The sequence below is a fragment of the Pinus tabuliformis genome, chromosome 1_2 (genome assembly GCF_031772625.1).
Source record: "Pinus tabuliformis cultivar Carrire ecotype Pingquan chromosome 1_2, CPIR1, whole genome shotgun sequence".
NCBI lineage: Eukaryota > Viridiplantae > Streptophyta > Pinopsida > Pinales > Pinaceae > Pinus > Pinus tabuliformis.
The window spans coordinates 285,009,625-285,023,721 of record NC_142298.1 but is presented as its reverse complement, the minus strand read 5'-3'; positions in this window follow the sequence as shown (position 1 = coordinate 285,023,721).

The following is a 14,097-nucleotide window of genomic DNA, read 5'->3' as shown; positions in this document are numbered from 1 at the left end:
GGACTTGAAGAGTAGTATCTTTTGAAGTCTTGTATTTTTAAAGTCTCATCCATGGCTCTTTATAAATCGTCTATTTGGAGTTGCCTCACTGGACTTCCACCTGTCACCACTCCAATTCAGGGGGTAAAGCTTTTGTCAAAGACAAACTTTAATGGTAAGAAGAATGTTTCAACTTTTGATCATCTTCTTCAATTTATTTTAAATTGTAACAATTTTGATATTGTGAAGGTGTGATGTGCATATGTTCACTCTCACTTTTATAGGCTTAGCCAATGATTGGTGTAGATCATTGTCATTTGCCTCTATACACACTTGGGAGGAATTCACAAAAATATTCCTTCATGCTTTTCAGGATTACGATTATGAAAATGTTTGTGATAAACTTGAAGCACTTTGTAAACTTGAATGTGAATCTTTGGAGGATTTCATTATCAGATTCAAATTAATTTGTGTACTTTTCAATCTAAAGATTTACCTCTTGAATTTGAGTTAATAGGATGTTTTAAATGTTTAGTTTCTCTTCCTTGTATTTTTAAGAATTGTGAAGAACCATAAGATGTAACATTTTCAAGCTTATTCACTATTGTTGAAGAACCAATTGCTCAAAATAGCAACATTGATCCTCTTCAAACAAATGCAAACACTCCCAACGATCAAATTCAGAAGTAAATAAATGTTGCTGAAATAAATAGTGTTGATTTTAGAAATGCTATAAATCAAAATAGTTCCGCTGCTCCAAATTTTGATAATTTGCAAAAGAAGAATATAAAAAAGCAACTAGCAGTGATCAACAAGCAAAAATGCAAATTGCCACAAATATTTTTGAATTTTCTCATGTTGCAATTGACAATCAACCACAAATTTTGGGGCAGGAAAGCATTAATATTCAAGAAAGTATTTTCAACCCAATAAATGATCAAGAATCTAAAAGTTTCATTATGAAAAATGAGCAAGCTTCTCCAAGAAAAGAAATTTTTAGTTACATATCTTCAACTAGTCATTTCTCCCTATATCCTAATCATTTTAATGATAGTAATTCATTTGCTTATCATCTAGCAATTATTCTTTGCAACGATGTCATTTTAGAAAATAAAGGGGTTGCAATATCTCCAAAAAATAATGAATTACCAATTATTGATCAGGGAGAAGAATTTTTAAATCAACCTAAAAATTGTCATGCTTTTGAATTCAATCATTCTTCTTGTTCTAGTGTATCTTATGAGAAGGAAAAGAATTTTAATAAGCATTTTGAAGTCATTTGTGATGAATTATACATAGAGGATGTTGACTTATCTTACCCTTCATTAAATCCTTGTGTTCAAAGTCAAGCCATATTTGAAAATAAAGAAAACCTCAATTTAAAAATTGTTCCAGTAAATTCTCATTTTCAAACATTTAATCATCTTAATGATTTTAGTGTTCAAGAATCCATCCAAATTTATGATTCTTATGATGATCAAGTTCTCACACATGTTCATGGTCTTGAGCCTCTTCCACTTCCACAAGTAGATAACAATAATAATTTCAATTGCATTATCTTGACTAACTCTTGTGAGAAGGAAATTATTTTAAGAAAATCCCAAGTTTCCTGTAACACTATTTGTAATATTAGTGTAAATAACCATGTAATTTCACTTTCTTCTCGGTTCATTTCTAATTTCTATTCAAGTTTTATATTTTTTTCCTTTTGAAAAATTTTACCTATGTTGGCATTTTGAGTATTCCAATATTCAACACTCATCATGTATATTAATAGGAAAATGTGAAAATCAATTTCAGGGCTTTCATCACGAACATCAAAAGTTTTCAATCCTTCAATCTTATTTGATGTTCATCTCATACCAACTCATGCTTTCTTTTCACACAGATTTTTCACGAGCTCCAACACTTTGAGAGTGAATTAATCACAATCCAACCAACACTCTAATTGATCAGAAAAACTTCTAAAATATTCATGGAATTTCCATTTACACTTAATTGATTCATTTGAAAAATGTTTGGAAAATTCAATTTCGAAAAAGATTTCTGCCAATGCTCTTTCTTTTGTACAATTTAATGTTTTTTCATAGGCTTCAACATTTAAAGCTACTTTTTTTTTTAGGATGGCCTATTAACTATTCCTCTTTTGAATCTTTTTCTATCATTGACAGGGATGCCTCTTGATTTTTATGATCCCATAAGAACATGGTTGGAAAATTCTTGTCAAAAAAGGAATATTGTAAATATGTTTGTTTTGTTGAACTTATTAGAGGTAAATGTACATAAGAGGCTGAAATTTTTCTTTAATAATTTAGTTGCCATTTTATTTCTATTGCTGATTTCTGATGTACATTTTATTTCAGGGTTTAAGCTAATTGAATGGCTTCATTGGAAGTATGATTTTACGTAACTTTAGTCTGTTTTGTAAATTAGGAGTAGGAATGGGATTAGTTAAATTTAGATTTATTTTCTTTTCTTTTTCTTTTAATATTGCAAGAAGAAGAATAAGTGAGTAGATAGCCTTTTCCAAGTCACGGACATGTCCAGAAATGCATTCGTTTTCTCATATATTTTCTTTAATTTATGTGCTTTGTATAGATGTTTTGCTTTATACCTCCTTTGTTTTGAAAATTTATAAGATCATTCAAATCTTTCTTTGCTTGTTATTTTGATGCAACCCAATCTCTGAGCATCACTTGCAAAATAATTAATCACAAAAATGAAGTCATTTTCCATTGCATAATCATCTATCAATTGGAAAAAATGATATTTATTCATTGTCATGTTCCTATGATTTTTGAGGTCACGCCAAGTCAAAACCTCTTTAACATAGTGCTCCTCTCGTGCTTTTCATTTTAGTTGCTTTTTTTTTCCTGGGACAACTAAGCACCTACACAGCCATTCAATCCTTACACTGCATATGCATGGGCTTCTATTGTCTTCACCTTTTGTGTGGTTATTGTCACTCGTTTATGTTTTTGCATGTGACCTCAGAGCTTCGTCATTCCAATTGTCCCTCAATGCACATCCTTTGTATCTTCCAAGCTTGAGTTCTTGGGCTAATGTAAAAACAACGTGTGGGCCCTTTTCCACACGTGCTTCTTCCATTGACTTATAATTTAGTGATGAAAATTTGCGTTAATGCGATGTCATCTTGTAGCCTAATCATCCCAATAGCCTTTTCAATACACATCTCTACCATTTCTTCTATGATTTCTTCCTTTTAGGATGACATGGACACATCGCCCCTTTCCTTCACTCTCTTCTCTTTTCTTGTGCCCTTGCCTTATTCTACCAAGTAGCCTGAAGGTTTTCCCAAAGCTTTTACAAGTCGTTCCTTTCCATTCTCCCAAGGATCACTTTCCAGGGTTATATAAGCATACACTATGGTAGATGTGGGTCACTCATCATTCACGTGGCATGCATTCAAACTCACCTTTTGTGCTCTTTCTGTCATTTCCTCTCTATGTCATCTTGACTCGCCTTTCCCAGAGGTTACATGTGATCATTCATTTGAAAGAGTTGGGACGAATTAGTCGAGGAAACTCATAATCATACATTAGCATGTGGGCCCCTATCATGCTTCTATTTTAGTGCCTTATTGGGTGCTTGTAGGCTCCACTTTCCACGCAATCTTAATTATCCTTCCCCAAATTTTCTAACAAATGTCCTTCTTGCTCCTTCTGGGATCCTATTCTTAGGATGACTCAACTCACTCACACGACATTTTCATATCCTCGCATCACTTTTCATTGGATGTTATCCACCCTTTCCTTCCACATCTGCCCACTCTTACCTATTTGATCCTCTACACTACATCATTTCTTTGTCCCTTCTGCATTCCATTCCCAGGATGATGCAAGCATACACAACTCTTACCAACAATGCTCATTCTAATAAAATTTCAACCCATGTCATTCTCGAGCAGTGGTTACATTAACACAACAAATCAATAAGCACACACAGGTAAGTTGGATTGCTACTAATTTATTTTTGATTTGGCAAATTCTCTTATGTTTTGATTATATTTATATATTGCTCCATTCTAATTTACACTCTGAAAAGTTCCAAGTTCTTTCCATATATGTACATAAATGTTGTATAGGTTGGGAATTTGGTTTTGATTTCATGGAATTTTATGAAAAATTTGGAGTTGATATAAAATAACAAAAGAAAAAGATAATAATTGCAGCTACAATTCAAAGCGAAGTACTTCTTGACATATTTAAATTATTTCATTTTCTGATGATTTTTGTTTATTAATGATGCCTTTAACATGAACTATTTCTTTCCGACTTAATGCTCCCTCAAGTTTAGATTCAATAATTTGATGTTCTTGGGCACATGGAAATCTTCATTAAAATGAAACTTCTTCATACTTTTTTAATCTCAATCAAAAGAAGAAGTTGCCTCTTGTTGGAGAAAATTGGTGTCTTTCAGGTAAATCTTTGTGAAATTATTCAAGGTAAGTCTCATATGCTCATTTTCATTTGTTACCATGCTTTTTTTGTTCCAGCCTTGTTTTTAGTATTTTCTAATCTAAAGCTTTGTTTTTGCAAGTCTTTGAAAATTCCCTTGAAAAGGTTTCACCCTTGCTCGCTAAGATTAAAATTCACTCTCCTCATTTTGCTTGTTTTTGCATTAGGAAAAGTAGTTATGTTGTTGATCAAGTTCCAAATAAGCTAAATCAAGGAGTCTCTCAACCTCTATTTTCTTTTTCATAATCCTTATTTTATTAAAAAATCATAAAGATGTTTTCCATGTAGGCCTAAATTTTGAAACAATAAAATTTGTAAGGGGAGGGACACCTTATTTGAATTCATTTTCTCTCATAATTGTTACCTAGTCTTTGTTTGAATTAAAACCCTAATTACATATAACTCTGTGAGTTATAATTCATCAAAATTTTGACTTAAGAAAAACATATATTCTTCCCTCATACTTGTTATTTTGTTGAGACATTCTTTATAAATTGCCTTGTTGAGGTTTTTTCTTTCTTCTTTTGCAACTTTTGGAGTGTGTCGATTTCACTTTCACTTAGGACTGGTTTTGGTGATATTACCAAAATTTATATGAGATAACTTTTCCTACCCATCATTGGTTGACATACATGGGAAATCTTTACTCTCTCTTTACAATATGATTTTATTTACCCAAAGGTCATTCACATTAATTTTTCAATTTTCACATGCATTAATCATCAAGCATGGGGAACATTGAAGAATTTACTCATGTGGTACGAGCTCATCTTTATAAAGGAACGAATTGTCTCCATTCCTTGCTTTGAATCCCTCCCATACCCCTCCACATATAAAATTATCTACTTGGGTGGATGAAAACAAGACTAGTGGGCTCAAACTCAACTAGCATCACATCTATTGCCTTAAGCAGAGAACGTCTTGTACCACCTTACTCTCTTCACCCAATTTCTAAAAGGAAAATTTCCAAACAAACTAATCAAAAGGGTGATAAAAGAGAGTTGAAAACACATGTGTGGGAAGAATGTGCAAACCCTTTAGAGTACTGAATAGCCTTGCTCGCAGCAGGCCCATGCATACATGGTGATGGAACTGAGATATCTTCATCGAGATACTAACAAACTTGCTAGTAATGAAGTTATGTCGAGAGAAAAAAGGTAATTTCATATATGCATGCTAATCTTTAACACCCCCTAGCTATTTTCACTATTCAATAGTAGAGATGTAATTAAAAGAATAAATATTCTCTATATTTGGATTCACTGTCTTAGAATTGAGCATTCAAGTACTTGCATCTTTAGGTGCTTATTTTGCTTTAATTCTACCTTATGTGGGACTGTTAGGAATTGTGTTATGTGTGAGAAAATTTTGGAAAGTTTCTTTTCAATTTTTTGATAAATTTTGTCCTATTATTTTTAACCAAAGATAATTGTTTCTTCTTCATGTGTCACCAATTGTTGTGGCCACAACACCCCTATAATTTTTCAAACTTATTATGGGGACCCTCTTAATAAATTTTGGTCATATCACTCATTTCATATTTTGATTTTGTTAATTTTGCAAGATTTTTACTTGTCTCGATTGTTTGCTTTTATCGCTTCATTGTGTGCGATTTTTTTTTTTTTTCAGCTTCCCAATGACTCAAATTTCATTAAATTTAGATTTACAATTTTAAAATGACGCTTGTTCAAAGTTTGGTTGAATTTTACAACCTGATTTTAAATAATAAAAAATGTATTTTATTTTATTTAACTAATTTATATTTATATATATAATTTAATTAATTAATTTATTTAATTTAAATTAATTGTAATTTATTTAATTAATTTGTAAATATTATTATTTAATTAATTATTAAATAAATTATTTTTTATTGATTTAATATTTATTTAAAAACCACCCGAGTCAAGCTCTTGTATATACATATTAAAACTATAAAATAAAACAATACATTGTAAATATATAACATATTAAATATATAAATAAATTATTACATCATCCCATTTCTCAACTTATGAACTCCCCGAAAGTTCAAAATTATGCATTCATCGTAACCTCCCGAGTTGACTAGAACACGGGATGATGCGTACATTACATCACATTAATTTCGAGAGATGGGTGGAAAGAGTTGTAATGGACCATACCATTAAGTAGTGGGAGGCTTTATTAAATGGGTATATTGAAAAAACGGTATGAATGAGAGAGGGTCCCACGCGCCTCCCCTCCTCCACTTTCTTTATTTTCCTCATATTAATAACTATACCCACACTAGGAAACTTTTAAAAGCCTCCTTCTCATGTGTTTACTTTAATTTTTATTATAATATTTTTAATTTTCCTTTTTTTATTTGATTTTAAGTATTTACTTTAATTTTTATTATAATATTTTTATTTTTTTTATTTGATTTTAAGTATTTATTTTAATTTTTATTATAATATTTTTCTCGTTTGATTTTAAGTACCATGTAATATAAATAAAATTTATTTTATATTTTTTCAAAATTTTGAATTATTGAAATTAGCAAAAAGTTAAATTAAACAAAATCTTACTACTCCATACTGTAATTTCCAAAACTCAGTGAATTTGAACACTCAAATTTTGAAAGGCTCTATCTTGATTTTTACTCAACCAAATATGGCTTAGGATGGTCGTTGGAATGCTAGGATCATGGAGAATAATCTAGAAAAAATAAATCAAGTAAATCAGGATATTTAATATGCCAAATAATTAGTAGAAGTTAGAGCTATGAATTTGCAACTAAAAATGAATTTGGGAATTTGTTTTGGAGAATTTTAGTTTGCCCAAAATGGCTTCTTGTTGCAAATTCGTTTTGAATATCAATTTTGGCCAGAGATTATCTCCACAGGAAGTAATGTGAAGCACAAATTTGGTTTGATTTATTTATCAAATTAATTTTGTATTCATTAATTTGTTTGCACAATTTAGAAATCTGAGTTTTTCTTGATTTTGATTGGTTTGAATTTTCATTTTTGAATGGATTTTGGTAGAGAATTGTTGCAAGAAGATGAGCTCAAGGATTTGGAGTGATAAGATTGCACCAGTAGGGAAGGAAAATGAAAATTTCGAGCTCCAAATTAAGGGATCAAATCTTCCTTTTAACAACTCTCCTATTTGGGAGATTTTTTATAAATTATAAATAACAATTTTGAGGAGGAGGAATGAGTCCCTCTTCTTTGCAAATTAGAAGTGTTTTTGCACTTTTGTAAGCAAAATTCTTGTCGTAGATTAAGAGGAATACTCAAATCTGAGTTATTTAAGGGTTTTCTTTTCAAAATTCAGTGTTTGTATTTGAGACAAAGCTTACACTATTGCATTTATTTTCTCTAGTGGCATAGTTTATGATTTTGAAGAGATTGTTGGATATTTATTGAGAAACAAAACAAGGAAATCAGGTTTATTAATTTGTATGCAAATACTTTTACTTGTAAATACAAATTTCATTAATTTAATGACATATTTGTACTGATTATTTCATATTTTTGCACTTTTGTTGGATATCAGAATTGATGGGTCATTAGATCAACTATCTTATCTAGTGTAATTATAGATATGTTATTTATTTTAAATTTGCTCTTATGCTTAATCAAATTTCTAAATAACTAGCTACTCATAAATTTGTCCTTTTAAAATAGATTTAATTGTCCTTGAATGATGTGAACTATTTCGATTATCCAATTATTTATCCTTTGTTATTTTGATCTCTAGAAGTTACAAAGCATGTATTGCAATAATTATATCATCTGTTAGAACTTCTTTAGCAGTATGATATTCATCACAAAAACATATGAAATCCTCATTCTTTTAAACCATTTTTGCTCTTGATTTGAATCATATCTATATATGGTTCTAATTGAGATATGATATATTAGTTTTTTCTTACTACTTGCGTTTTAGATTAGATTTATATTTAGAATAAGTTCATCGCATATTAGAAGTCTCCTTTTTTTAGGAGCAAACTCTAGTGTGGCTTGGATGAACCCTCAAGGTAGCTTAAGGGTTGCTTTATTGTAAGCTGGCAGCAAGAGAGTAAACATGATATTTCTCTTTTTGTTGATGAAATAAATAGAAACATCATAAGTTAGCAGGGAGGGAAAGAGGGTAACTGGACCTAATAGAACTAGTCAAAACCACCAATCCAAATAGATAGGAGCTTAGTTGGGGCTTTGATCAAGTGGTCTTCTTAAATGTTGATGAGGTCATTTTATATTAGTAAACCGCCACAGATATTCCACTAGATAGTTTGTCACAACAGATATGAAAATAATATATTAGAATACTTAATTTTTACACTATTACAGTTTTATTAAAATTCTAGAATCGTAAATTTCACTGTAATTAATGCATGCATGCAAATGGAAATTATGAAGAAAAGTAGAGAATGACAAAATAAGCTCACACACACACATAAGACACAATATATGCTCTCTTGGAAACCCTTTGGGGAGAAACCCCAACTAGAAGGTGAGGTTGCTTCGCTCTCTTTCTCTGTCTAGAAATATGGTTGCAGGTACAAAGAAGTAATTTTTGTGGACCGTGGGCTACTATAGTGCACAGATCCTCTATGTATGCTCTACCTCCTATCTCTCTTGGCTATCTTGCTCAGCTATGGAACAAAATTCTCTTGAAAGAATGGAATGTCTCTTCCTCCTAGTGGCCTGGTTATAACACAACCTGATAGCCTACTAGTGGTTATTTTTTACTACATCAACTCTTAACTAGAGTTAAAATATAGACTCTTCTAGAGTCTTTTACATCAAAAAAACATGGCTAGCCCATTTTCCATGAATAATTGGGGTTGGCATAACATCCTCTTGAATTATAGGTATGAAAATAGGAAGGCCAACTTCTGAGTGGCACAACTTTTGCATATGGACTTTGATTGATGCACTTATTACGTCATTGTAAATATATTTGTGCGTAGAATAATATGAAAAGGTGTTATGCTAAAGAGATGCAATTTTACCCCCAAAAAATGTCATTTGATGCCTCAAAACGCTCCTAAAAGGTTTCAGACCCCGTTTCACCAAACTGGATCCCGTCGGTAAAAATGATCCTATGAGCTTATACTTCCACTTTTTCCACTCCAAATGCATTAAGATGGATGGAAAAAAAAACATCCATTATGGATCATTTTTGGCCATCAACAGGTCCTTAAAACTCTTCACTATTTTATGCTCTTGTAATTTTTATGAGGGAAATAAGGTTTACTATCACTACATTGAACTACGTTAATAATGTAGCATGTCTATTGAAACCATCATTTGGTATTGATATCTATTAGAGAAGATTCACATGATGTATTAATATAACAAGAATATATTTATAATTTTGCAAACATATTTCATAATTTATTTACAAATTTTATAGAAAAAGTAGTCCATAGATTTAGTGATACTCCTAATATGTCACCTAGTCTAAACTCTGTAAATAAAAATAGAATTGTTATAATCTATCTCGAATTTTAAATTTGTATATACAAAATGGTATAATAAAGTCCCATAGATATTATCAGAGTTTGGCATAGTCTAAGTTAATATTTTGATTAAATTTGATTAATTCCAATCTATAAAAATGTCAACTAGGCACTGGTATTCCAACCCCTAGAGAGGCATTGATATATAAATGTTTGTTGGGGTGAAAAGTAAAATATAATTAAAGTAATTCGTATGAATTTAAAATAATTTCTCCCATTAAATCAATTATTATTAATGACAAATTCCACACCCAAATTTAGTAATGGGGTCTTTAGAAACACCTTGCCTTTATCCTATGCATTCTGAATAAGGGACATGTGAAGAAAATTAGGAAGAAATAATCAATTGTAAATATGTATAATATTTGCAATTTATACTAAAACTCCTACAATTCAACCATATATTAACTAATTCTCCTCCATCTATCATATGTACAAATATATCCCATAGAGTGAATTAAATATCATCAAGTAGTGTCCATACTTCATGTTATATATAAAAAAAAGAGTAATGATTGAGTATAGTCTACATGTATTCCCATGATCAATTCATGACTAGTTAATACTTTAAGCATATTTAATTGTATGAAACTAAACCCCACCTATGGGACATGACCTACATTTTTTGAGGAACTAAAAATGGGCATCCTAGTGTCTCACAATGTACTATAAATCCTCAAGGAGTAGCACCTAAAGTACATAAAATTCCACCCATTACACATTAGGGTGTGCCAAAAAAGGTGATGGTATATATCTCTTCTTAGATGGTGTAATTGAACATCAGCCAATGTAGTATGCATGGTGTTAGTCATAATATTCCTCACCATAACTCTAAGATAGGATGGATCTACTAATTCCTTGGGTAAAATAACACTCTTTCTAAGAAATTATATCATCTCACAGGAGGTGATAATATGCTAGCAAAACTATGAATTATAGGACAATCATAACTACATTCCTTGCCAAGGCCATAAAATGTGGAGGTAGTTTCGATATTATCTATGTTCATATGTAACCCAAATAATGTATATATGTGTCATAAAATAATATGGCACCTCATCATGGTGCGGGAAGATGCCCCGTGCACCAATGAATCTATCATACACCTAAGATAGTGCAACCTCAAGTTTAAACTCTCATAGTTTAAGTAGTTCCCCCCTCAAATGGCCAAGAGGGTTATCAACCAATGTACCCCACATATCATGTTCCTTCATGATGTATTTCACCACATCCAACTTATTATCCCACAATACCTGTCCTCCCTCCAATCTAGCCTCATGAATTTATCAACACTAATTAACATTTGTTTCATTGAGTATCCAATGAAATCATCAACCCAAATGTTTGTGATCTCCCCATATTCAGACTATCCACGTAACTCCTCTAAGGAAATGCACATAATCTCTTTTTTTGACACCTACAATGCATGACATTTATATTCAATACAAATCTCTACAAGTTAGATTTAAAAAATAAATAAATCAAAGTCTATTATTTCATGTGAATAAAATATTTAGTGTTAAATACATCCATAAATTAACAAGAACTTGCAAAAAATGTCTTCATCTTAAGCCTCCTCACTATCTAATGCACTGGTAGTATATTTAGGTGGTGCATTGCTTCTTTGACTACCATTAGGTTTTACTAGACAATTAAATGGAAGGTCCCTATAAAAGCAAAACAAATATTGTTCATTATGTTAATAATTTATATATAATTGTAGAAAATAAATGGATATCCCCATCTCTCTCATTTACAACAAGGGTTTCAACCCTAGCTTTTGTGGGCCTGTTTTCTAGAGCCAATTTCACCCAACCATCCATATATTAGAGCTCGTCTCAACTTAATTTTCTTAGGCGGGGCCTTAAGTCTTTAATCATGTATCAAGCCACGTCATCTCTCATCATGCATAACTTGGAGTCCATTAAAAGTAGTAAGATTTACTTTCATGATGTTAATTCATCTCTAAGAATTCATTAATTCACCTAATTCCCTCCAATTCACATTTATTTGGAAATATAAATTGATATTCCCACCATTTCATGGGTCAGGTAGTTAAACATTGATTTTGTTTCTACCAAAAGCATGGGATCATCTACCAATTTGTTGGATTGTAGCATCATTTTGTGGATTGTTATAATTGGGTTTCTCAATAATTGAAACCCCTTAAATTAGAAGAAGCTAATATATATTTGTGTGCACGAGGCTTCTTTATGGCATAATTTGATGTAGTTGATGACAAAGACACTATTTTCTAGCTCAACCACTAGTTCAGGGGCTCTAGTGGCCTTTGCATGAAGTTATAATATCTAATCCTTGATTAAGTTATGCATTATTTATCCTCAACCTTGTTGTGAGTAAGGCTCCATAGCCTTCCCTTATAATTATTACATCTAGAGAATCTATCTAACATTAGAAATTGCATCCAAAAATCTCACCACTATAGCCATGAACAACAAAAAGAAAAGATGTGGATAGATGAATGAAGGTATGGATGGATGAAGGTGAATATGAAGGGAAATACAAAGTAGACTATGATCCTATTGACTTCCATTATATATATTGTTTTAAGGTTTGGCACATGATCTCCTCCTCCCTTGATTGAAAAAATGCACTAGATTCAAGGGAATTAAATCATGAAGGATCCTTTGTAAAAAAGAAACAACATTGAAATTCTAAATGGTTAAAATGGTGTTAAGGTGATCCATTAGTTGGTAGAAATTGATACTATTGCATAAAATTCCATTTCAGATCTAAGTCAAGAGATAGAGACTCTAGAAACACCACTTGAATCCTTGTCAAATCAAATGGGTGTACTGTCCCTCAAATAGTTCCATACAACTCAAGCGAGGATAGACCTAAGGACAAGAGAAACCCTGCTATATAAGGAGAAATTAAGACTCTAGTGGAAAAACTTGATGACAACTCCAAGAGGTGTAGTTAGCCTTCTGGGGTAAGAAGAAGAAGTGGCTTCCATTAGTGAACTAGACACTATGCCCTAAGATAATCAAGGCTTTTGAACTCATGTGCCAATAAGAATTATAGAAAGAAAGGTAAACTTATCATTAATACCCAACATAATCCTAGAAAATAAAATTAGTAATGTAATATAGAATTCTTGTCAAATAATTTAATTCTAATCATAATTTGATTGGTAGTATACCTACAAATTAGAAAGAACAAAATTGATAGGCCGCCACAATATATAGGTATATTCTTATATGTCGATCCTACACCATGTCTTCCAAGCATTAGTTACCTTTTGTAAAGCCCTATTATACAATTTGGCCACATCTTTTTTGTTCATTCAAATTCTAATCACTATTGTGAAAAAATATATTCCATGGGTTGGAGCCACAAACATCAATGATCTAGGGGCATGAGATCGAGACTCTCTAGATATTTGGGGAGAAAGAAAAGATGTTTTCCACCATGGATCACATTAAGAGAATCTCATAACATAGAATTTGATGAATTAGATAGATGGATTGTATGCCCTTTCACTCCATCATTTTAAACTTCAAAAAGAAAATTCAACAATGTTGATTTTGTTGGTTTTATTTTCCACTTTGTGAACATAAATAATAGAAGTTCTATTTCTAGTACAAAGTTGAAAATAAAAACAATAATATACGGTGTACCAATTGATTACTCTACGCTAAAAATTGAAAAGAAATCATCAATATTTACGCTATCACTTTTATTTTCAACTACATATCAACAAATTGAAATGTCCTAGGATCTTTGTCAATCCTCTTTGAAGGATAGAAAACAACCTAGCAACATTCCTAACTAGAACGTGCATAAAATAATAGAAGTGAAAACAAGGAATCCAAAAGAAGCAATGTGGGCATTGTTAACAATTTATCACAATGAGAAAAGATACATTAATAGATAATGATAGATCAATCTAATAGATCACTTATCTAGTTTGGGTAGGTGACTAAGCCCTCAATTATGGGACCAAAAGACAAAAAATTTCTCCATAAAACGTGGATATGAAATAACCAAAGTGAATAATGTCAAATCCATATTTCAGTTGGGTACATTCATCAATCAACTCCCTTAATGGTCAACTCCCTCTTCATGTTCAACTACACATTTTGACAAGGTGAGGTTGCACTGTTACATGTCAATTTGTCACCA